Raw genomic sequence first — 26625 nt, forward strand, 5'->3', positions numbered from 1 at the left:
CTGTAAGTAATAAACAACCAGGTATGGCCAATCTTGGCCGCATCATTACCCTACCTTGACTGGTTTCGCCATTCATGTTTTGTCTTCACTCCAGAAGGTAGCCCAAGGTGATCCTGCCCCTGTTTTACCACAACAATATACATGCGTATGCGTATGCGTATGCATGAATGTTTTCAAACGCGGAAAATTTAGGGAAAGTTGGTTCAGGTTCAATTCTAATTAAGCGCTTGGGGGATCCCATGAACTGAGCGGAAGGGCTCAGGTGATCACAGATTAATGCAAGGTGTGAAACTAACGTGAGGACTAAAAGCCTCGAATCCACGTTCATTTCTTTGAAAGATTGTAACGAGAGATACAACAGACAGGAAATCCCTGGGGGAAATCCAGAAAACGCATAAAGATAAAGAACATGCAGCGACATCCTTAATTGCCCCAGCTTCTAAGCATAATATTGTTTGACGACATCAGAGTTCACGGGTGAAGGTAGCTCTTCGCCATCCATGTCGGTAAGCACCAGGGCTCCTCCGGAAAAAGCCCTCTTCACAACAAAAGGCCCTTCGTAGTTCGGGGCCCATTTCCCTCGATGGTCCTTGACAGCATGGGACATTTTCTTTAGCACAAGGTCTCCCTCATGGAACTTGCGTAAGCGTACTTTCTTGTCGAATGCACTCTTCATTCTTTGCTGGTATAAGCGCCCATGACTCATGGCCGTTAAGCGCTTACCCTCAATGAGGTTGAGCTGATCGTAGCGTGTTTGAGCCCACTCTGATTCCTTTAATCCGGATTCTGCCAAGATCCTCAATGACGGGACTTCTACCTCGAACGGTAACACCGCCTCCATCCCATATACCAATGAGAATGGCGTTGCCCCAGTTGACGTTCGCACTGAAGTCCGGTAACCGTGTAACGCGAATGGGAGCATCTCGTGCCAATCCTTGTATGACACGGTCATCTTTTGGATAATCTTTTTGATATTCTTATTGGCCGCTTCCACTGCTCCATTCATCTTGGGCCGGTAGGGCGTGGGAATTGTGATGCTGGATCTTAAACTCCTCGCACATTTCTGCCATCATCTTATTATTCAGGTTGGTGCCGTTGTCCGTGATAATCTTCCTTGGCAAACCATATCGGCAGATGATCTCTTTCTTAATGAACCTGACCACCACATTCCTCGTGACATTGGTATATGAAGCCGCCTCGACCCACTTGGTGAAATAATCTATCGCTACGAGGATGAAGCGATGACCATTCGAGGCCTTGGGCTCAATGGCCCCGATGACATCTATTCCCCACATGGAGAAAGGCCAAGGGGCGGACATGACATTCAGAGGATGTGGTGGGGCATTGACATTATCTGCGAATGCTTGACATTTGTGGCACTTCCTCACATGGACACAACAATCACTTTCCATGGTAAGCCAATAATAACCTGCTCTTAAGATCTTCCTGGCATAGCATGCCCGTTGGCGTGTGTTCCAAACGAGCCCTCATGGACTTCCTCGATCATGTGATTTGCCTCCTTGGCATCCACACATCGCAGGAGTGTCATGTCGTGATTTCTCTTATACAGTGTGCCTCCGCTCATGAAGAAACTGGCTGCCAACCTCCTCAATGTCCTTTTATCGTTGTCGGCAATCTCTGGCGGGTATTCTTTGCTTTCGACATATCGCTTGATGTCGTAATACCAGGGCTTTCCGTCCCGTTCCTCTTCCACTTGGCAACAATGTGCGGGTTTGCCACGACACTGAAATTCAATGTAGGGTAGGTCCCCGTGCGGTGTTAGCTGGAACATAGATGCCAATGTAGCAAGTGCATCCGCCATTTGATTTTCCTCGCGGGGAACATGATGGAAGGAGATCTCATCGAAAGTCTCAGCCAACTCCTTGATGTAGGCTTTGTAGGGTATCAGCTTGGGATCTCTAGTTTCCCATTCTCCTCTCAGCTGATGGATTACCAACGCTGAGTCGCCGTACACCTTGAGTAGTTTGACATCGGAGTCAATTGCTGCCTGGACGGCTAGGGCACATGCTTCATATTCGGCCATGTTGTTGGTGCAGTCGAATCCTAGCCTGGCTGTGAAAGGTACACATTGATTGTCCGGAGAGATCAACACTGCCCCAACGCCATGACCTAGAATGTTTGACGCTCCGTCAAACCATACAGTCCATTTGTCCCGATCTTCGTCCAACTTTTCCTCGAACAAGGCCATGATGTCCTCATCCGGGAATTCCGGATGCATGGGCTGGTAGTCGTTAAAAGGCTGTTGAGCCAAATAATCTGCCAAAGCGCTTCCTTTTATCGCCTTTTGGGTGACGTAGACTATATCAAACTCAGATAGCAAGACTTGCCACCGGGCGATTCGTCCTGTGAGAGCTGGCTTTTCAAAGATGTACTTAACCGGGTCCATTTTGGATATCAACCAGGTAGTATGACTCAGCATGTACTGCCTTAGGCGATGGGACGCCCATACTAAAGCACAACACGTTCTTTCGAGCAAGGAGTAATTCATCTCACAGGTCATGAACTTCTTACTTAGGTAGTAAACAGCGCGCTCTTTCTTCCCGGATTCGTCATGTTGCCCCAGCATACACCCCATTGACTCGTCCAAGATTGTCATGTACAAAATGAGAGGCCTTCCAGGTACTGGTGGCATAAGCACGGGAGGATTCATTAGGCACTTTTTGATCCTTCCAAAAGCCTCTTGGCAATCCTCATTCCACCGATCAGTTTGGTTTTTGCGCAAGAGTTTAAACAACGGCTCACAAATGGCGGTGAGCTGCGATATGAATCTGGCAATATAATTCAAGCGCCCCAGAAAACCTCGGACTTGCCTCTCTGTACGGGGTTCTGGCATCTCAAGGATAGCCTTCACTTTTTCGGGGTCTACCTCTATCCCTTTCTGGCTTACAACGAAACCAAGCAATTTCCCTGATTTGACCCCAAAGGTACACTTAGCGGGGTTCAACCTTAATTGATATTTCTTAAGCCTTTCGAACAACTTCCGCAGGTTGACAAGGTGTTCTTCCTCAGATTTAGATTTAGCAATTATGTCGTCCACGTAGACCTCGATCTCTTGATGCATCATATCATGGAACAAAGCTACCATGGCCCGTTGATAAGTTGCCCCGGCGTTCTTGAGTCCAAAGGACATTACCTTGTAACAGAACGTTCCCCACAGGGTGACGAAAGTAGTCTTTTCCATATCCTCGGGCGCCATCTTTATCTGATTGTAACCAGAGAAACCATCCATGAAGGAAAATAAAGCGAAATTGGCCGTGTTATCTACGAGGATATCGATGTGTGGTAACGGAAAATTGTCCTTGGGACTGGCCCGATTCAGGTCCCGGTAATCTACACACATTCGTACTTTCCCACCTTTTTTAGGAACTGGTACGATGTTGGCAACCCATTCTGGATACCGAGCGACGGCCAGAAATCCAGCGTCAAACTGCTTCTTCACTTCTTCTTTTATCTTCAAGGACGTTTCGGGTTTCATCCTCCTCAATTTCTGTTTTACTGGGGAACACCCGGGATTTAGAGGCAATCGGTGCTGCACAATGTCAGAACTCAAACCGGGCATATCTTGGTATGACCAAGCAAAGATGTCTTGGTAGTCTTTTAGCAGGATTATTAATTCTTCACGGATAGGTGCGGTAATGCCTGTACCTATCTTTACTTCCCTCTTTCCACTGCCAATTCCTAAGTCTACTAGCTCTGTTTCTTCTTGATGAGGCCCCATTTCTTGGTCCTCATGGGCGACCATTCTTTCTAGTTCCGAAGGAAGTCCCACATCCTCATCTCCTTCATCTTCCGTTTGGTTCATTTCTTGCTCGAAGTTGATAGACGGGTCCCAGGTATTAGTACCTTCGAGGGACTCGTCATCGAATCTGCCGTTTCAGAAAAAGAAGTAAACATGCAAATGAATGAGAATGGGTAGAGACCAGGAACAGATGAAGAAAGATCCTTGTATTATAAATTCAAAAACAAAAGACACAAAGCCTTAACAAAAAGAAAACTCTAAAGCCTAGGCCCAACTATAGAGCTTTTAAAACCGTAAAGGTTTACATTATGCTTGTTGCGTAAACGCCGGGGCGTTCCTCCACTCGCCAATTTCCCAGCTGGAAATCAGGAGGGCATGGTCGGACCAAATCCGAAGTACTCGGAACATCATTTTCACATATCGCGAACACTTGACCTTCGTCTCCCAGACCCGCACTTATAAAGCTTCTACTTATGTGGCAGGGCGGGCTTCCTTCACTTTCTTGTCTCCAACGCGAGCTCTGACCACTGTCCTTCCTTCCCGCGATGCTTCTTTTCATGTCCGCCTGAGTGGGCTTATAGCCTAAACCATACTTCCCACGATTTCCTTGGGTTTTTATCAGGCTAGTTATGCCGCCATTGTCTTTGCCTAAACCCATCCCGGGTTCATAACCGTTCCCCAACATAACTCGGGCCATCATTACCGCCGCATCGGACAGACAAGGTTGCCCAAAGAGGGAGTCCACGGAGGAAATGCTGACCACCTCAAAAGACTGGAAAGCGGTTTCTAACGATTCTTCTGCGGCTTCCACATAAGGCATGGAGGATGGGCAGCTTACCAAGATATCTTCCTCGCCTGACACGATGACCAAGTGCCCCTCCACTACGAACTTCAGCTTTTGGTGGAGTGTAGAAGGCACAACTCCCACTGAGTGGATCCAAGGGCGCCCCAACAGGCAGCTGTAGGGGGGGTTAATATCCATTATTTGGAAGGTGACTTGACAGGTGTGAGGGCCTATTTGTACTGGGAGATCGATCTCTCCCCTAACCTCTCGGCGAGTGCCGTCGAAGGCCCGAACCACCATTGAACTTGGTTTTAAATGGGAAGCATTGAATGGTAACTTGTCCAAAGTGCTCTTAGGCATCACGTTTAAACTGGAACCATTATCGATGAGTACCTTGGCCACGATATGGTCCATACACTTGACTGATACGTGTAAAGCCTTATTATGCCCTCTCCCCTCGGCGGGGATTTCTTCTTCGGCGAAGGCAAGATAGTTGTTGGCAGTGATATTGTTGACCAGCCCTCCGAAACCTTCTACCGAAATATCTTGGGCCACGTGAGCCTCGTTCAGTACTTTTACTAGCAGAGCCCGATGAGGCTCGGAGCTCATAAGTAACTCTAGCAGCGAGACCCTAGCCGGGGTTTTGTTGAGCTGTTCGATAACCTTGAATTCACTCTGCTGAATTATCCGAAGGAACTCGCTGGCTTCCTCTAGCGACACCTCCTTTCTACCATCCTTTTTCTCCGGGGGTCCCTTTGCTGGAATATCTTTATTCGAAGCGTGGGGTGCTTCGCCATCTTGTTCCTCCACCACTTTTCCTTTTCCCTTGACGTCGGCGGGTTGGACCGGTAGGTCCGGAGGTGCGAACACACGACCACTACGGGTCACACCACTCAGTCCCGTGATATTTGTTACTTTAGCCGACAGCGAGCTGACGTCAGTGACCTCTTCTTCCTTCTTCTCCGGAGGTGTATATCTCCACGGGACCGCGTGACTATCTTGGTACGGGAAAGGAACAGGTTTGGCCATTAAGGAGTGCCCGGGCTTTTGCGAGGCTGCACTTTTAGTGAAGTATATCACCAAGGGTTTGGGCTTCGCAACACCACTCCCCTCCGTAGATTGCATGCATATATGCTGCTCTTCTTCTCCTTCAATGCTGACTTCTAGTCGACCTTGGTCTATCATCCGTTGTAACAATTCCTCTACTTCCAAACACGTCTCCATGTCATGCATCTCGCCGGGATGTAGCAGACAGGAATCCTCCTTACACCCACTATGGGGAATTACACCTCCCTTTTGTAGGGCCTCAAAGATAAACCTCCTAGGGGTTGCCACATCTCTCAACGGTTTAGACCTGTGGGGCCTATCGGATTCAACTGCATTAACTGCTCCCCCTCCATGATTGGCGAGCGGGTTGGTCCTTACATTGGGCCGATCCTCTTGGAAAGTCAGCCATCCGGCATCCATTAGATGTTGGACCTTGTATTTAAGGGCCAAGCATTTTTCGATGGAATGCCCCGGGGCACCCCCATGGTACTTGCAAGTTGCATTAGGGTCATACCACTTCGGAAAAGGGGGTTCGAGGACCCTTCCGGGAGTTACCACGGCCAAATGATTGGCGATGAGGGATGGTAGAAGATCTTCGTACGTCATTGGGAGCGGGGTGAATTCCGGCAACGGCCTCGGAGGGAAGTTCCTTGTCGTGTTGGAATTACCGGCCGGTCGAGTCGCGTTCGGAGTTGGAACTTGGGGAGCTTCCCTCTGGGTGGGTGCCTTAGGCTGCACGGGTGTTGAACTAGAGGCGTTCCCAGCATGAGCCGAGAAGCTCGGGTGATGTTGCGCGTACTGATGGGTACCATGAGGTGTTTGCTGGGGTTTGACCCATGCGGGTGTTGAAGAGACGGCATGGGCATCTCCTTCCTTCCTTTTTGCCCCTGTTGCCCCGATTCTTTTGGCGTTCACGTTTGTGGAGGAAACGTAATCAAACTTTCCTCTCTTCAATCCCACCTCGATTCTTTCCCCGGCAAACACCAGATCCGCAAAGCTGGACGGCATGTAACCCACTAGCTTCTCATAGTAGAACACTGGCAGAGTGTCTACCATCATGGTGATCATCTCTCTCTCAACCATGGGAGGAGCTACTTGTGCCGCCAAATCCCTCCATCGCTGCGCATATTCTTTAAAGGTTTCACCCTCTTTCTTGAACATATTCTGCAGTTGAGTACGGTCAGGAGCCATATCAGAATTGTACTGATACTGCCTTAGGAAGGCGGTAATCAGATCCTTCCAAGTACGGATACGGGAAGCTTCCAAATTAGTGTACCACACTACCGCAGCTCCGGCCAAGCTATCCTGAAAGAAGTGTATCAACAACTTTTCATCTTTAGAATGGGCGCCCATCTTACGGCAGTACATTTTGAGGTGGTTTTTGGGACAAGTCGTCCCTTTATACTTGTCGAAGTCCGGCACTTTGAACTTCGGGGGAATAACAACATCGGGTACTAAGCAAAGATCCGTCATGTCTGCAAATGGATAGTCCCCAAATCCTTCCACAGCCCTCAATCTTTCCTCAAGGAGGTCGAGCTTCCTCCTTTCTTCGGTTGCCGGGGGCGGCCTTTCCATAGACAAAACTATTGGCGATGCTGCGAGGTTGGGTTGAGGCAACGTGCCTGGTGCCGGCCCTTCGGGGATCGGGGGATAAAACTCGACATCCCTCCGAGCATAATCTTGAGGGTCTTTATGGACTTCGTCGGGCTGCTGAGGAGGCTCTTTTTCATGGACGGGAGAAGCAATGTGGCCCGCATCTTCTTGCAAGATGGGTGGTGAATAGTTGGGCGGCAATCCATAAGGGTAAGCCGCTCGGTTGTATCCCAGGTGAGGGCTGCCATCGTGCCCCAGTGCGTCCCTTCCCCGTCCTACTATGTTTGGGGGAGGATGGTGCGTAGTTGCCAAGAGAGTCGGGTCTGCTTCGGCAGCCGAACTGACAGCGGCGGCAGTGGCCGCGTTCTTCTCCATGAGCTGCTTCATACCTGACATGGCCTCCATCATGGAGGCCATTTGTTCTTTCAGAGCCGACATGTCGGCTTTCATCTGTTCCTGTGTCTCCTCTTGATCACCCATCGTTCTAGATTTGGATCTGGTGCGATAGGGATCCCTTGCGGCGCGTTTAGTTATGGTGTTTTCCCTAAAAAACCAAACGTGAGGAGTGGGTAAAGAAAGAAAATGCATGCTAGAGATGAGATGTAGGAGTGATTTGATTTGCACAAGCTTTTTGGAGTAGAAACATGGGACCAACTCATTTTATTTCAAAAAAAGAAATCATATCTAGTCAAGGTCTGAGAGACCATACAAGTTTCCTAACGATTTCTAATTATGTGGGCCATTAAGTCTATCATATGCTGACAATAGCCGAGAAGCCCATGAATCTCTTCGGGGGCGGAGTAGGTGTCTGCCATCGCCTTGGCCTTGGCTAATAATCGGGGAAGTTCTTGACTCCCGTTCAAGGTAAGAGCAAACCGATCCATCCACATGGTTGCCTCTTGGTGTAAAGAGTCGATCACCCTTCCTCTAGCCTCTTTTTCCGCATATACTTGGGCATACTCATCCGCGATTCTATGCTCGTGGGCCGTGGCTAGACCCAACTCTTCTTGGTACTTGGCGATGATAGCTAGCATGTTGGTTTCTGTCTCGCATAGACGCTGAGACAAGCTTCTTTTGGACCTTGAACAAGCAATCAATTCCTCTTTCAGAACCATGCTATGTGCTCGCGACTGGTCCCTTTCTTCCCTTCGCAACTTGAGTTCATTATTGCTACCCCATAGAGCTCCGTGAAATTTGTTCCGGCCATACTCTTCCTTGCGAGCCCTCTTGGTCTCTTGTTCAAGGGCTCTTGCGGTAATTGCATTCTCTTCCCGTAACCCGGCGCACTCCTTCCGAACGTGTGTAGCAGCCAACTTGAACTTCTCCTTGGCGAGTTTTGCCTTTCCTAACTCGCTTTTGAGAGCTTGGACTTCCTCGTCCTCTTCCGGTGCTTCAAAATTCTCTTCGCTGACGACTTTTAACTTGGCGAGCCAATCTAAACCTCGTATGCGAACTTTCAGCCATTCGTGGTTGATGCAAGCTCCATTGGAGCTTGTAGGCCTAGGATCTTCTTCATCAATGGATTCCTTTGCTTCTTGGAAGATAAATGGCAGCGGAATGGAGAAGGAAGAGAGAGAGGAGACGCCACTTCAAGGAGAAGATGAGTCTAGAAGAAGCTCACCACCATAGGAGGCCATGGATAAGAGCTTGGAGGAAGAAGGAGATGAATGAAGGGAGAGGGAGAGAAGAGCACGAAATTTTGTGCTCAAAAGGAGCTCTGAAATCTGAAGTTAATATTCAAATGATCAAAGTTGAAAAAAATACACACACATGACCTCTATTTATAGCCTAAGTGTCACACAAAATTGGAGGGAAATTCAAATTTCACTTGAATTTGAAATTGAATTTGTGGAGCCAAACTTTGGAGCCAAAATTTCACTAATTATGATTAGTGAATTTTAGTTATGGTTCAGCCCACTAATCCAAGATCAATTCCAAGATTCTCCACTAAGTGTGCTTAGGTGTCATGAGGCATGAAAAGCATGAAGGACATGCACAAAGTGTGACTATATGATGTGGCAATGGGGTGTAGTAAGCAAATGCTCACCTCCCCCTCTAAAATTTAATTGGATTGGGCTTCTACCAATTCAATTAAATTTATTTCCAGCCACACACATCAAATATCCACTTAGTGCATGTGAAATTACAAAACTACCCCTAATACAAAAACTAGTCTAGGTGCCCAAAAATACAAGGGCTGAAAAATCCTATATTTCTAGGGTACCCTACCTACAATATGGAGCCCTATATACAAGGACCAAATATAATGACATCCTAGTCTAATATGTACAAAGATAATTGGACCCAACCTTGGCCCATGGGCTCAGAAATCTACCCTAAGGTTCATGAGAACCCTAGGGCCTTCTTCAGCAGCTCTAGCCCAATCTTCTTGGAGCCTCTTGCTCATGGTTCTAGTGATTGGTCCCTTCCTAGGGAGATTGCATCAGTGGTACCCACCAATGATGCCATTACGAATGCCTCTAAGCTCTTGATCTTTCTTCAACGGGGTTTCCCATGCCTTATGGATTCTTTGTATAGTCTTGGAATTGTGTGCGCCGAAATCCCTCACAAGGAAAGGAGACATGCTTTCTTCCGTCGGTGCTCCCCTCATGGGGTACCCTAGTTGTCTTATAGCGAGCGCGGGATTGTAGTTAATACAACCCCTCGTTCCTACCAGCGGAATGTTTGGGTATCCTCCACATGAGAAGAGGACCCCTTCTTTTCCTTCTTTCCATCGGGGGAACCAACTGATTGTTCTACCTCCTATCCCGGCCAAGAGCTGGTCCCAATCTATTCTCCTCTTTTCAGTACACGAGCGATGGCTCAGGAGCGGACATGGATGTCTTGTGTCTTGTTGGAACAAGTGCGAAACCAACCAAACACAGAGGGCGGGTAAGCAACAGATGATCCGTGCGCTACTCTTTTCGCACCTTCGGTCAAATGTGTCAAATAGATCTGCCAAGACAGCTACCACCGGACTTTCCTTGCTATGGTGGTAGGCAAGGAAAGCGTCGATTGCTGCTAGGTCCACCAGACCATCCACGTTTGGAAAGAGGACGACCCCAAAAATTAGCAAAGCTAACACATCCATAAACGGGACCCAATCTCCTTGATTGGCCATAACCCTCGCCTTGTCTTCTAGGTACCTCTGTGGTAGGCCCGCTATGCCGTTCCGAGTCTGTTTTATGCGGTCCAAACCTCTTGCTGAATCCTTGACCACGGTTGCAATTCTGCTCAAAGAGGGGAGACACCCGGAGGAAAGATATGGTTTTCTTCCCCCGAGAGGACATCCTAGAATTTCCTCAAATTCTTCAATGGTTGGTACTAATTGGAAGTCCCCGAATGTGAAGCACCTCAAAGGCTGGTCGTAGTATTGGGTAAGTGATACAATGGCTTCTATGGACACCTCTGCTATGGTTAACTCTAAGATCTTTCCGTAAGTCTTACGGAAGGCTTGCATTTGGAGGGGTTCCATCAACCGCCCTAATTCCTTGATGCTGGTGGTATCTAGGCTTTTGACCTTGACTTGGTAGAACCTCTTGCCGGTTTGATTTGTTCCCATGCTTACTAAAGTGAGACAAAAGCTGGTGCAAATCAAAACTCCGATACCTCATGGGTGGGATGGATGAATGCATGATGGAATGCATATGACACAGATGCAATCTAGGAATGCGGGGGTCCGGGGAATTTGTCCCCTTCTTAGATACGACGCCTAGGGGTAGCGAAATGCCCCAACGCACGTTTTTAAGAAGGCGACACGGACCCTCCGTTGGTTTGTTTACAGTAGGGATCAAGACAGAACCCATATGCAATGCCTATGCAAAAGACACAATGCGGGAATGTGCACAGTATGACAATATTTACCGAACATAAGCAAAAGGGTATATGATACTCATGCATGGCAGTGTGAAAAATGGCACGCAGCGTGTTTGCTTTGTGCCCCTATTTAAGGGACCTATAAGGGAGAGAACTAACTAGGCTTTTAGCAATAATCCCCAAGGTAGTTATATCTCTCTTGATGGTTTCTAGAGGTATCATCCCCTTTGAAGAACATATTGTAGCAGTAGGGACTACTAGCAACAATAGGTTTTCAAAGAGAAAAGCTCTAGATGAGGGTTCACTGTAATCAAGCAAGTCGGAGACCTAGCATGATCACAGATTCACCTCCACTCCTTATGCTCCCATGAACCCGGGTATAGGGCCCTTTTTCACTCACAGTGTGTGCAAATAGTGTTGGTGTTTGTGTGCATCAAAATGAATAAATATTTACTTCATGCATACATTTAAAACGCACTAAAAGCAACAAAGAGTTTATATAAACAAGAACATAATGAAAGGAAACCAACAAAGGAGAAAATCATGATAAAACATTGCACAAGATTAAATGGCCTAACTCTCTAAAAAACAGTCCCCAGTGCAGTCGCCAACTGTCGCAACCTACCCTTCGGCGGGAGGGCGACGCGAGACTCGCGGGATGCGTGTTCCACGAAAGGAATACGCGCGGAGTCGCCACCAACGTTTATTTGAGGAAAACGTCGGAAAAACCGGAAAATACGCGATCTACGAACTTTTTAGTGAAAGGTTCGGGAGCTGTATTTACGCACGGGGAAGGTATTAGCACCCCACACGCCCGTCCCAAGGGACGGCAGCCTTTAATCGAATGTGCAAACATGACTTTGATTTTTATGTTCCCTTTTATGCTCTTTATATCCTTTATACCCTTTTTATATTTTTCTTTTTTGTGGTCGACAAGGGTGTTTCCCTTTGCTCCTACGTATTCCTCAATTTGGGATGAGAAAATCAGACCTACGTAGTTCTTTCGGAACAAAGTGTTTGGTTAAGTTGTTTTTGTCTTTTTTGCAAAATATGTTTTTATTGAACAAAAGGTCTTTTAAGGTGTTGGACCATTAAACGGTTTTTTGATTTTGAAAGGGGAGAAACGTTAAGGCATTGGACCATTAACGATCTCTTGTTTTTGAAAGGAGAGAAACGTTAAGGCATTGGACCATTAACGATCTCTTGTTTTTGAAAGGAGAGAAACGTTAAGGCATTGGACCATTAACGATCTCTTGGGGTGGTCGACAAAAGCGGGGCTTTTGCTCCTACGTATCCTCAATGAGGAACTCAGACCTACGTAGTTCTTTCTTATCAAATGATTCTTTTTTACTTAAGTGGTGATCATTTTAAGGCGTTGGACCTTAAAAATGATCCATTTTACTTAGTGAGAAATTGAAATGACAAACTTCAAAAGCCTATTTTTGTGGACGAGCTTGACTAGGCGAGTTGATTTTAGCCTTAGTTTCACTTTAGTTATTAATCAATTCGATTAAGAATGAGAAATCCCAAAGAGAAAACGTCCGATTGATTTTCCGCTTTATTTTACTAAAAAGATATTTTTTGATTATTATATTATTTTTTACCTCTTTTTGATTTCCAACGTGGTTACGGCACGGCCGAACGGTCGGAATTGATTTTAACCGAAGTTAACGGATAATATAATTCAAACGTTCGGTGGAAATTTATTTTATTTTTAAGTTAAGCGAGAAATGACTTAAGTAAAATGGCTTAAGCACGTCAACAGGGGGTATAAAAAGTAAACAAAATGAGAATAAAAATGCACGAAACACAATGTGGACCACTACGGGTGCATAGAATGAATCGAAAAGCTTGGTTCGAGGTACTTACCCGTTGAAGATCGAAGAACGATGAAGAACGAATGAAGAACGTCGAAGAACGGTTCAAACCTTTGCGAGATTCCTCACGGAAAACGTTACGGAAACGTTTCGGAAGCGCCTCGGCTTAGATTTTCTTCACGGAAACAATTTTTCCAAGCAAATTCGAAAGAGAGAGAAGTGCCTAAGGGGCTGGACCCCTTCCTTCTTCATTTCCTCCCCTATTTATAGCAAAATAGGGGAGGTGGTTGCCGCCCAGCTCGCCCAGGCGAGCTCAGCTCGCCCAGGCGAGCAGGGTTGCTTCCTCCAGAAGCAACCGCCTTCTGGAGGAATCTTCTGGAGGGCCCAAATGGGCCTGGGTGCTATTTGCACCCCCATTTTTACTAAGTACACCCTCCTCTGCTGTTTTTTGGTAATTCTTTTTTCGTAAAGTTACGGAAACTTACGAATTTCATAACGATACTTGTTTTCTTTCCGTAATGTTACGGAACCTTGCGGATTACATAATCATCCCCTTTTTGACTTACGGAATGTTACGGAACCTCACTTAATTATGCAACGATGCTTCCATTTGATTTCCGATGTGTCACGGAAACTTACGGATTGTGCATCAACATTTTTTTGGTTTTTCGGCATGTCCTGGAATTTCATAAATTGCCTAATGATGGGTGTCAAGCACCTCACAAGGACCAAAGAATGGTCGCATGTCATCAAGCAAAGGTCCCCGGACGAAATTAGGGTATGACACGCCCGAATCGGACATCCGTGTGAAAAGTTATGACATTTTAAATTTCTCGAGAGCTTCCGATGTTTAATTTCGAGCATATCAATATATTATAAGCCTGAAAAGGACCGCAGTGTGAAAAGTTATGACCATTTTAATTTCCCGAGAGCTTCCGTTGTTCATGTTCGAGCGTCTTTATATGTGATGCGCCTTAATCTAACATCTGTGTGAAAAGTTATGACCATTTGAATTTCTCAAGAGCTTCCGTTGTTCAATTTCGAGCCTCTCGACATTTTATGCGCCCGAATCGGACATCCGTGTGAAAAGTTATGGCCATTTGAATTTCTCGAGAATTTCCGATGTTTAATTTCGAGCGTATCGATATATTGTAAGCCTGAATCGGACATCCGTGTGAAAAGTTATGACCATTTGAATTTCACGAGAGCTTCCGTTGTTCAATTTCGAGTGTCACTATATGTGATGCGCCTAAATTGGACATTCGAGTTAACTGTTATGACCATTTGTATTTCTCAAGACCTTCCGTTGTTCAATTCTGAGCGTCTCGATATGTGATTTGCTCGAATCGGACATCCGTGTGAAAAGCTATGACCATTTGAATTTCTCAAGAGCTTCCGTTGTTCAATTTTGAGCCTCTCGACATATTATGCGCCCGAATCGGACATCCATGTGAAAAGTTATGGCCATTTTAATTTCTCGAGAGTTTTCGATGTTTAATTTCGAGTGTATCGATATATTATAAATCTGAATCGTACATCCGTGTGAAAAGTTATGACCATTTGAATTTCACGAGAGCTTCCGTTGTTCAATTTCGAGTGTCACTATATGTGATGCGCCTAAATTGGAAATTCGAGTTAAATGTTATGACCATTTGAATTTCTCAAGACCTTCCGTTGTTCAATTCTGAGCGTGTCGATATGTGATTTGCTCGAATTGGACATCCGTGTGAAAAGCTATGACCATTTGAATTTCTCAAAAGCTTCCGTTGTTATATTTCTAGCCTCTCGCCATATTATGCGCCCGAATCGGACATCCGTGTGAAAAGTTATGACATTTTAAATTTCTCGAGAGCTTCCGATGTTTAATTTCGAGCATATCAATATATTATAAGCCTGAAAAGGACCGCAGTGTGAAAAGTTATGACCATTTTAATTTCTCGAGAGCTTCCGTTGTTCATGTTCGAGCGTCTTTATATGTGATGCGCCTTAATCTAACATCTGTGTGAAAAGTTATGACCATTTGAATTTCTCAAGAGCTTCCGTTGTTCAGTTTGGAGTGTCTCGATATGTGATTTGCCTGAAATGGACATCCGTGTGAAAAGTTATGACCATATGAATTTCACGTGAGTTTTCGATGTTTAATTTCGAGCGTATCGATATATTATAAGCCTAAATCGGACATCCGTGTGAAAAGTTAGGACCATTTGAATTTCACGAGAGCTTCCCTTGTTCAATTTCGAGTGTCACTATATGTGATGCGCCTAAATTGGACATTCGAGTTAAATGTTATGACCATTTGTATTTCTCAAGACCTTCCGTTGTTCAATTCTGAGCGTCTCGATATGTGATTTGCTCGAATCGGACATCCGTATGAAAAGCTATGACCATTTGAATTTCTCAAGAGCTTCTGTTGTTCAATTTCGAGCCTCTCGACATATTATGCGCCCGAATCGGACATCCGTGTGAAAAGTTATGGCCATTTTAATTTCTCGAGAGTTACCGATGTTTAATTTTGAGTGTATCGATATATTATAAATCTGAATCGGACATCCGTGTGAAAAGTTATGACCATTTGAATTTCACGAGAGCTTCCGTTGTTCAATTTCGAGCCTCTCGATATATTATGTGCCCGAATCGGACATCCATGTGAAAAGTTATGACCATTTGAATTTCACGAGAGCTTCCGTTGTTCAATTTCGAGCCTCTCGACATATTATGCGCCCGAATTGGACATCCGTGTGAAAAGTTATGACCATTTAAATTTCGCGAGAGTTTCTGATGTTTAATTTTGAGTGTATCGATATATTATAAATCTGAATCAGACATCCGTGTGAAAAGTTATGACCATTTGAATTTCACGAGAGCTTCCGTTGTTCAATTTCGAGCCTCTCGATATATTTTGCGCCCGAATCGGACATCCGTGTGAAAAGTTATGACCATTTGAATTTTTCGAGAGATTCCGATGTTTAATTTCGAGCGTATCAATATATTATAAGCCTGCAAAGGACCTTTGTGTGAAAAGTTATGACCATTTTAATTTCCCGAGAGCTTCCGTTGTTCATTTTCGAGCGTCTTTATATGTGATGCGCCATAATCTAACATCCGTGTGAAAAGTTATGACCATTTGAATTTCTCAAGAGCTTCCGTTTTTCAATTTCGAGACTCCCGACATATTACGCGCTCGAATCGGACATCCGTGTGAAAAGTTATGGACATTTGAATTTCTCGAGAGTTTCCGATGTTTAATTTCGAGCGTATCGATATATTATACGCTCGAATCGGAAATCCGTATGAAAAGCTATGACCATTTGAATTTCTCAAGAGCTTCCGTAGTTCAATTTCGAGCCTCTCGACATATTATGCGCCCGAATCGGACATCCGTGTGAAAAGTTATGGCCATTTTAATTTCTCGAGAGTTTCCAATGTTTAATTTTGAGTGTATCGATATATTATAAATCTGAATCGGACATCCTTTGAAAAGTTATGACCATTTGAATGTCACGAGAGCTTCCGTTGTTCAATTTCGAGCCTCTCGACATATTATGCGCCCGAATCGGACATCCATGTGAAAAGTTATGACCATTTGAATTTCACGAGAGCTTCCGTTGTTCAATTTCGAGCCTCTCGACATAATATGCGCCCGAATTGGACATCCGTGTGAAAAGTTATGACCATTTAAATTTCGCGAGAGTATCCGATGTTTAATTTCGAGCGTATCGATATATTATAAGCCTGAATCGGACATCCGTGTGAAAAGTTATGACCATTTGAATTTTTCAAGAGCTTCTGTTGTTCAATTTCGAGCCTCTCGACATATTATGCGCCCGAATCGGACATTCATGTGAAAAGTTATGACCATTTGAATATCTCGAGAGCTTCCGATGTTTAATTTCGAGCATATCAATATATTATAAGCGTGAATCGGACCTCAGTGTGGAAAGTTATGACCATTTCAATTTCTCGAGAGCTTCCGTTGTTCATTTTCGAGCGTCTCTATATGCGATGCGCCTTAATGTAACATCTGTGTGAAAAGTTATGACCATTTGAATTTCTCAAAGGCTTATCTTGTTCAGTTTTGAGCGTCTAGATATGTGATTTGCCTGAATCGGATATCCGTGTGAAAAGTTTTCACCATTTGAATTTCTCAAGAGCTTCCGTTGTTCAATTTCGAGCCTCTCGACATATTATGCGCCCGAATCGGACATCCGTGTGAAAAGTTATGACCATTTGAATTTCTCGAGAGCTTCCGATGTTTAATTTCGAGCGTATCAATATATTATAAGCCTGCAAAGGACCTCAGTGTGAAAAGTTATGACAATTTTAATTTCCCGAGAGCTTCCGTTGTTCATTTTCGAGCGTCTTTATATGTGATGCGCCATAATCTAACATCCGTGTGAAAAGTTATGACCATTTGAATTTTTCAAGAGCTTCCGTTGTTCAATTTCGAGCCACTCGACATATTATGCGCCCGAATCGGACATCCGTGTGAAAAGTTATGGCCATTTGAATTTCTCGAGAGCTTCCGATGTTTAATTTCGAGCGTATCAATATATTATAAGCCTGAAAAGGACCTCAGTGTGAAAAGTTATGACCATTTTAATTTCCCGAGAGCTTCCGTTGTTCATGTTCGAGCGTCTTTATATGTGATGCGCCTTAATCTAACATCTGTGTGAAAAGTTATGATCATTTGAATTTCTAAAGAGCTTCCGTTGTTCAATTACGAGCCTCTCGACATATTATGCGCCCGAATCGGACATCCATGTGAAAATTTATGGCCATTTGAATTTCTCGAGAGTTTCCGATGTTTAATTCCGAGCGTATCGATATATTATAAGCCTGAATCGGACATGCGTGTGAAAAGTTATGACCATTTGAATTTCTCAAGAGCTTCCGTTGTTAAATTTCGAGCCTCTCGACATATTATGCGCCCGAATCGGACATCCGTGTGAAACGTTATGACCATTTAAATTTCGCGAGAGTTTCCGTGGTTTAATTTCTAGCGTATCGATATGTTATAAGCCTGAAGCGGACATTCGTGTGAAAAGTTATGACCATTTGAATTTCTCAAAAGCTTCCGTTGTTCATTTTCGAGCGTCTCTATATGCGATGCGCCTTAATCTAACATCCGTGTGAAAAGTTATGACCATTTGAATTTCTCAAAACCTTCCGTTGTTTAGTTTTGAGCGTCTCCATATGTGATTTGCATGAATCGGACATCCGTGTGAAAAGTTATGACCATTTGAATTTCTCAAGAGCTTCCGTTGTTCAATTTCGAGCCTCTCGACATATTATGCGCCCGAATCGGACATCCATGTGAAAAGTTATGACCATTTGAATATCTCGAGAGCTTTCGATGTTTAATTTCGGGCATATCAATATATTATAAGCCCGAATCGGACCTCAGTGTGAAAAGTGATGACCATTTGAATTTCTCGAGAGCTACCGTTGTTCATTTTCGAGCATCTCTATATGTGATGCGCCTTAATCTAACATCCGTGTGAAAAGTTATGACCATTTGAATTTCTCAAAAGCTTCCGTTGTTCAGTATTGAACGTCTCGATATGTGATTTGCCTGAATCGGACATCCGTGTGAAAAGTTATGGCCATTTGAATTTCTCGAGAGTTTCCGATGTTTAATTTCGAGTGTATCGATATATTGAAAATCTGAATCGGACATCCGTGTGAAAAGTTATGACCATTTGAATTTCACGAGAGCTTCCGTTGTTCAATTTCGAGTGTCACTATATGTGATGCGCCTAAATTGGACATTCGAGTTAAATGTTATGACCATTTGAATTTCTCAACACCTTCTGTGTTCAATTCTGAGCGTCTCGATATGTGAATTGCCTGAATCGGACATCCGTGTGAAAAGTTATGACCATTTGAATTTCTCAAGAGCTTCCGTTGTTCAATTTCGAGCCTCTCAACATCTATTGCGCCCGAATCGAACATCCTTGTGAAAAGTTATGACCATTTGAATTTCTCGAGAGCTTCCGATGTTTAATTTCGAGCGTATCGATATATTCTAAGCCTTAATCGGACCCCAGTGTGAAAAGTTATGACCATTTTAATTTCCCGAGAGCTTCCCTTGTTCAATTTCGAGTGTCACTATATGTGATGCGCCTAAATTGGACATTCGAGTTAAATGTTATGACCATTTGAATTTCTCAAGAGCTTCCGTTGTTCAATTTTGAGCGTCTCGATTTGTGATTTGCCTGAATCGGACATCCGTGTGAAAAGTTATGACCATTTGAATTTCTCAAGAGCTTCCGTTGTTCAATTTCGAGCCTCTCGACATATTATGCGCCCGAATCGAACATCCGTGTGAAAAGTTATGGCCATTTGAATTTCTCGAGAGTTTCCGATGTTTAATTTCGAGCGTATCGATATATTATAAGCCTGAATCGGATATCCGTGTGAAAATTTATGACCATTTAAATTTCACGAGAGCATCCGTTTCTTCAATTTCGAGTGTCACTATATGTGATGCGCCTAAATTGGACATTCGAGTTAAAGGTTATGACCATTTGAATTTCTCAAGACCTTCCGTTGTTCAATTCTGAGCGTCTCGATATGTGATTTGCTCGAATCGGACATCCGTGTGAAAAGCTATGACCATTTTAATTTCTCAAGAGCTTCCGTTGTTCAATTTCGAGCCTGTCGACATATTAAGCGCCCGAATCGGACATCCGTGTTAAAAGTTATGACCATTTAAATTTCGCGAGAGTTTTCGATGTTTAATTTCGAGCGTATCGATATATTATAAGCCTCAATAGGCCCTCAGTGTGAAAAGTTATGACCATTTTAATTTCCCGAGAGCTTCTGTTGTTCATTTTCGAGCGTCTCTATATGTGATGCGCCTTAATATAACATCTGTGTGAAAAGTTATTACATTTTGAATTTCTCAAGTGCTTCCGTTGTTCAATTTCGAGCCTCTCGACATTTTATGCGCCCGAATCGGACATCCGTGTGAAAAGTTATGGCCATTTGAGTTTCTCGAGAGTTTCCGATGTTTAATTTCGAGCGTATCGATATATTATAAGCCTGAATCGGACATCAGTGTGAAAAGTTATGACCATTTGAATTTCTCAAGAGCGTCCGTTGTTCAATTTCAAGCCTCTCGACATATGATGCGCCCGAATCGAACATCCCTGTGAAAAGTTATGGCCATTTGAATTTCTCGAGAGTTTCCGATGTTTAATTTCGAGCGTATCGATATATTATAAGCCTGAATCGGACATCCGTGTGAAAAGTTATGACCATTTGAATTTCTAAAGAGCGTCCGTTGTTCAATTTCGAGCCTCTCGACATATGATGCGCCCGAATCAAACATCCCTGTGAAAAGTTATGGCCATTTTTAATTTCTCGAGAGTTTCCGATGTTTAATTTCGAGCGTATCGATATATTATAAGCCTGAATCGGACATCCGTGTGAAAAGTTATGACCATTTGAATTTCTCAAGCGCGTTCGTTGTTCAATTTCGAGCCTCTCGACATATGATGCGCCCGAATCGAACATCCCTGTGAAAAGTTATGGCCATTTGAATTTCTCGAGATTTTCCGATGTTTAATTTCGAGCGTATCGATATATTATAAGCCTGACTCGGACATCCGTGTGAAAAGATATGACCATTTGAATTTCTCAAGAGCGTCCGTTGTTCAATTTCGAGCCTCTCCACATATTATGCGGCCGAATCGGACATCCGTGTGAAAAGTTATGACCATTTAAATTTCGCGAGAGTTTCCGATGTTTAATTTCGAGCGTATCGATATATTATAAGCCTGAATAGGACCTCAGTGTGAAAAGTTATGACCATTTTAATTTCCCGAGAGCTTCTGTTGTTCATTTTCGAGCGTCTCTATATGTGATGCGCCTTAACATAACATCCGTGTGAAAAGTTATGACCATTTGAATTTCTCAAGTGCTTGCGTTGTTCAATTTCGAGCCTCTCGACATATTATGCGCCCGAATCGGACATCCGTGTGAAAAGTTATGGCCATTTGAATTTCTCGAGAGTTTCCGATGTTTAATTTCGAGCGTATCGATATATTATAAGCCTGAATCGGACATCCGTGTGAAAAGTTATGACCATTTGAATTTCTCAAGAGCGTCCGTTGTTCAATTTCTAGCCTCTCGACATATGATGCGTCCGAATCGAACATCCCTGTGAAAAGTTATTGCCATTTGAATTTCTCGAGAGTTTCCGATGTTTAATTTCGAGCGTATCGATATATTATAAGCCTGAATCGGACATCCGTGTGAAAAGTTATGACCATTTGAATTTCTCAAGCGCGTCCGTTGGTCAATTTCGAGCCTCTCGACATATGATGCGCCCGAATCGAACATCCCTGTGAAAACTTATGGCCATTTGAATTTCTCGAGAGTTTCCGATGTTTAATTTCGAGCGTATCGATATATTATAATCCTGAATCGGACATCCGTGTGAAAAGTTATGACCATTTGAATTTCTCAAGAGCGTGTGTTGTTCAATTTCGAGCCTCTCCACATATTATGCGGCCGAATCGGACATCCGTGTGAAAAGTTATGACCATTTAAATTTCGCGAGAGTTTCCGATGTTTAATTTCGAGCGTATCGGTATATTATAAGCCTGAATAGGACCTTAGTGTGAAAAGTTATGACCATTTTAATTTCACGAGAGCTTCTGTTGTTCATTTTCGAGCGTATCTATATGTGATGCGTTTTAATATAACATCCGTGTGAAAAGTTATGACCATTTGAATTTCTTAAGTGCTTGCGTTGTTCAATTTCGAGCCTCTCGACATATTATGCGCCCGAATCGGACATCCGTGTGAAAAGTTATGGCCATTTGAATTTCTCGAGAGTTTCCGATGTTTAATTTCGAGCGTATCGATATATTATAAGCCTGAATCGGACATCCGTGTGAAAAGTTATGACCATTTAAATTTCACGAGAGCTTCCATTGTTCAATTTCGTGTGTCGCTATATGTGATGCGCCTAAATTGGACATTCGAGTTAAATGTTATGACCATTTAAATTTCTCAAGAGCTTCCGTTGTTCAATTCTAAGCGTCTCGATATGTGAATTGCCTGAATCGGACATCCGTGTGAAAAGTTATGACCATTTGAATTTCTCAAGAGCTTCCGTTGTTCAATTTCGAGCCTCTCGACATCTATTGCGCCCGAATCGAACATCCGTGTGAAAAGTTATGACCATTTGAATTTCTCGAGAGCTTCCGATCTTTAATTTCGAGCATATCAATATATTATAAGCCCGAATCAGACCTCAGTGTGAAAAGTGATGACCATTTGAATTTCTCGAGAGCTACCGTTGTTCATTTTCGTGCGTCTCTATATGTGATGCGCCTTAATCTAACATCCGTGTGAAAAGTTATGACCATTTGAATTTCTCAAAAGCTTCCATTGTTTAATTTCGAGCGTCTCGACAAATTATGCGCCCGAATCGGACATCCGTGTGAAAGGTTATGGCCATTTGAATTTCTCGAGAGTTTCCGATGTTTAATTTCGAGCGTATCGATATATTATAAGCCTTAATCGGACCTCAGTGTGAAAAGTTAGGACCATTTTAATTTCCCGAGAGCTTCCGTAGTTCATTTTCGAGCGTCTCTATATGTGATGCGCCATAATCTAACATCCGTGTGAAAAGTTATGACCATTTGAATATCTCGAGAGCTTCCGATGTTTAATTTCGAGCGTATCGATATATTATAAGCCTTAATCGGACCTCAGTGTGAAAAGTTAGGACCATTTTAATTTCCCGAGAGCTTCCGTAGTTCATTTTCGAGCGTCTCTATATGTGATGCGCCATAATCTAACATCCGTGTGAAAAGTTATGACCATTTGAATTTCTCCAGAGCTTCCGTTGTTCAGTTTTGAGCGTCTCGATATGTGACTTGCCTGAATCGGACATCCGTGTGAAAAGTTATGACCATTTGAATTTCTCTAGTGCTTCCGTTGTTCAATTTCGAGCCTCTCGACATATTATGCGCCCGAAACGGACATCCGTGTGAAAAGTTATGGCCATTTGAATTTCTCGAGAGTTTCCGATGTTTAATTTCGAGTGTATCGATATATTATAAACCTGAATCGGACATTCGTGTGAAAAGTTATGACCATTTGAATTTCTCAAGAGCGTGTGTTGTTCAATTTCGAGCCTCTCCACATATTATGCGGCCGAATCGGACATCCGTGTGAAAAGTTATGACCATTTAAATTTCGCGAGAGTTTCCGATGTTTAATTTCGAGCGTATCGGTATATTATAAGCCTGAATAGGACCTTAGTGTGAAAAGTTATGACCATTTTAATTTCATGAGAGCTTCTGTTGTTCATTTTCGAGCGTATCTATATGTGATGCGTTTTAATATAACATCCGTGTGAAAAGTTATGACCATTTGAATTTCTTAAGTGCTTGCGTTGTTCAATTTCGAGCCTCTCGACATATTATGCGCCCGAATCGGACATCCGTGTGAAAAGTTATGGCCATTTGAATTTCTCGAGAGTTTCCGATGTTTAATTTCGAGCGTATCGATATATTATAAGCCTGAATCGGACATCCGTGTGAAAAGTTATGACCATTTAAATTTCACGAGAGCTTCCATTGTTCAATTTCGTGTGTCGCTATATGTGATGCGCCTAAATTGGACATTCGAGTTAAATGTTATGACCATTTGAATTTCTCAAGAGCTTCCGTTGTTCAATTTTGAGCGTCTCGATTTGTGATTTGCCTGAATTGGACATCCGTGTGAAAAGTTATGACCATTTGAATTTCTCAAGAGCTTCCGTTGTTCAATTTCGAGCCTCTCGACATATTATGCGCCCGAATCGGACATCCGTGTGAAAAGTTATGGCCATTTGAATTTCTCGAGAGTTTCCGATGTTTAATTTCGAGCGTATCGATATATTATAAGCCTGAATCGGACATCCGTGTGAAAAGTTATGACCCTTTAAATTTCACGAGAGCTTCCGTTGTTCAATTTCGAGTGTCACTATATGTGATGCGCCTAAATTGGACATTCGAGTTAAATGTTATGGCCATTTGAATTTCTCAAGAGCTTCCGTTGTTCAATTCTGAGCGTCTCGATATGTGATTTGCTCGAATCGGACATTCGTGTGAAAAGCTATGACCATTTTAATTTCTCAAGAGCTTCCGTTGTTCAATTTCGAGCCTCTCGACATATTATGCGCCCGAATCGGACATATGTGTGAAAAGTTCTGACCATTTGAATTTCTCGAGAGCTTCCGATGTTTAATTTCGAGCGTACCAATATATTTTAAGCCTGAATAGGACCTCAGTGTGAAAAGTTATGACCATTTTAATTTCCCGAGAGCTTCTGTTGTTCATTTTCGAGCGTCTCTATATGTGATGCGCCTTAACCTAACATCTGTGTGAAAAGTTATGACCATTTGAATTTCTCAAGAGCTTCCGTTGTTCAATTTCGAGCCTCTCGACAAATTATGCTCCCGAATCGGACATCCGTCTGAAAAGTTATGGCCATTTGAATTTCTTGAGAGTTTTCGATGTTTAATTTCGAGCGTATCGATATATTATAAGCCTGAATCGGACATCCGTGTGAAAAGTTATGACCATTTGAATTTCTCAAGAGCGTCCGTTGTTCAATTTCGAGCCTCTCCACATATTATGCGCCCGAATCGGACATCCGTGTGAAAAGTTATGGCCATTTAAATTTCGCGAGAGTTTCCGATGTGTAATTTCGAACGTATTGATATATTATAAGCCTGAATCGGACATCCGTGTGAAAAGTTATGACCATTTGAATTTCTCAAGAGCTTCCGTTGTTCAATTTCGAGCCTCTCGACATATTATGCTCCCGAATCGGACATCCATGTGAAAAGTTATGACCATTAGAATATCTCGAGAGCTTCCGATGTTTAATTTCGAGCATATCAATATATTATAAGCCCGAATCGGACCTCAGTGTGAAAAGTGATGACCATTTGAATTTCTCGAGAGCTACCGTTGTTCATTTTCGAGCGTCTCTATATGTGATGCGCCTTAATCTAACATCCGTGTGAAAAGTTATGACCATTTGAATTTCTCAAAAGCTTCCGTTGTTCAGTTTTGAGCGTCTCGATATGTGATTTGCCTGAATCGGACATCCGTGTGAAAAGTTGTGACCATTTGAATTTCACGAGAGTTTTCAATGTTTAATTTCGAGCGTATCGATATATTATAAGCCTGAATCGGACATCCGTGTGAAAAGCTAGGACCATTTGAATTTCACGAGAGCTTCCCTTGTTCAATTTCGAGTGTCACTATATGTGATGCGCCTACATTGGACAATCGAGTTAAATGTTATGACCATTTGAATTTCTCAAGAGCTTCCGTTGTTCAATTTTGAGCGTCTCGATTTGTGATTTGCCTGATTCGGACATCCGTGTGAAAAGTTATGACCATTTGAGTTTCTCAAGAGTTTCCGCTGTTCAATTTCGAGCCTCTCGACATATTATGCTCCCGAATCGGACATCCGTGTGAAAAGTTATGACCATTTGAATATCTCGAGAGCTTCCGATGTTTAATTTCGAGCATATCAATATATTATAAGCCCGAATCAAACCTCAGTGTGAAAAGTGATGACCATTTGAATTTCTCGAGAGCTACCGTTGTTCATTTTCGTGCGTCTCTATATGTGATGCGCCTTAATCTAACATCCGTGTGAAAAGTTATGACCATTTGAATTTCTCAAAAGCTTCCATTGTTTAATTTCGAGCGTCTCGACAAATTATGCGCCCGAATCGCACATCCGTGTGAAAAGTTATGGCCATTTGAATTTCTCGAGAGTTTCCGATGTTTAATTTCGAGCGTATCGATATATTATAAGCCTGAATCGGACATTCGTGTGAAAAGTTATGACCATTTGAATTTCTCAAGAGCTTCCGTTGTTCAATTTCTAGCCTCTCGACATATTATGCGCCCGAATCGGACATCCGTGTGAAAAGTTATGACCATTTGAATTTCTCGAGAGCTTCCGATGTTTAATTTCGAGCGTATCGATATATTATAAGCCTTAATCGGACCTCAGTGTGAAAAGTTATGACCATTTTAATTTCCCGAGAGCTTCCGTAGTTCATTTTCGAGCGTCTCTATATGTGATGCGCCATAATCTAACATCCGTGTGAAAAGTTATGACCATTTGAATATCTCGAGAGCTTCCGATGTTTAATTTCGAGCATATCAATATATTATAAGCCCGAATCAGACCTCAGTGTGAAAAGTGATGACCATTTGAATTTCTCGTGAGCTACCGTTGTTCATTTTCGTGCGTCTCTATATGTGATGCGCCTTAATCTAACATCCGTGTGAAAAGTTATGACCATTTGAATTTCTCAAAAGCTTCCATTGTTTAATTTCGAGCGTCTCGACAAATTATGCGCCCGAATCGGACATCCGTGTGAAAGGTTATGGCCATTTGAATTTCTCGAGAGTTTCCGATGTTTAATTTCGAGCGTATCGATATATTATAAGCCTTAATCGGACCTCAGTGTGAAAAGTTAGGACCATTTTAATTTCCCGAGAGCTTCCGTAGTTCATTTTCGAGCGTCTCTATATGTGATGCGCCATAATCTAACATCCGTGTGAAAAGTTATGACCTTTTGAATTTCTCCAGAGCTTCCGTTGTTCAGTTTTGAGCGTCTCGATATGTGATTTGCCTGAATCGGACATCCGTGTGAAAAGTTATGACCATTTGAATTTCTCTACTGCTTCCGTTGTTCAATTTCGAGCCTCTCGACATATTATGCGCCCGAAACGGACATCCGTGTGAAAAGTTATGGCCATTTGAATTTCTCG

Source organism: Glycine soja, chromosome 5 (assembly GCF_004193775.1).
Source record: "Glycine soja cultivar W05 chromosome 5, ASM419377v2, whole genome shotgun sequence".
Taxonomy (NCBI): Eukaryota; Viridiplantae; Streptophyta; class Magnoliopsida; order Fabales; family Fabaceae; genus Glycine; species Glycine soja.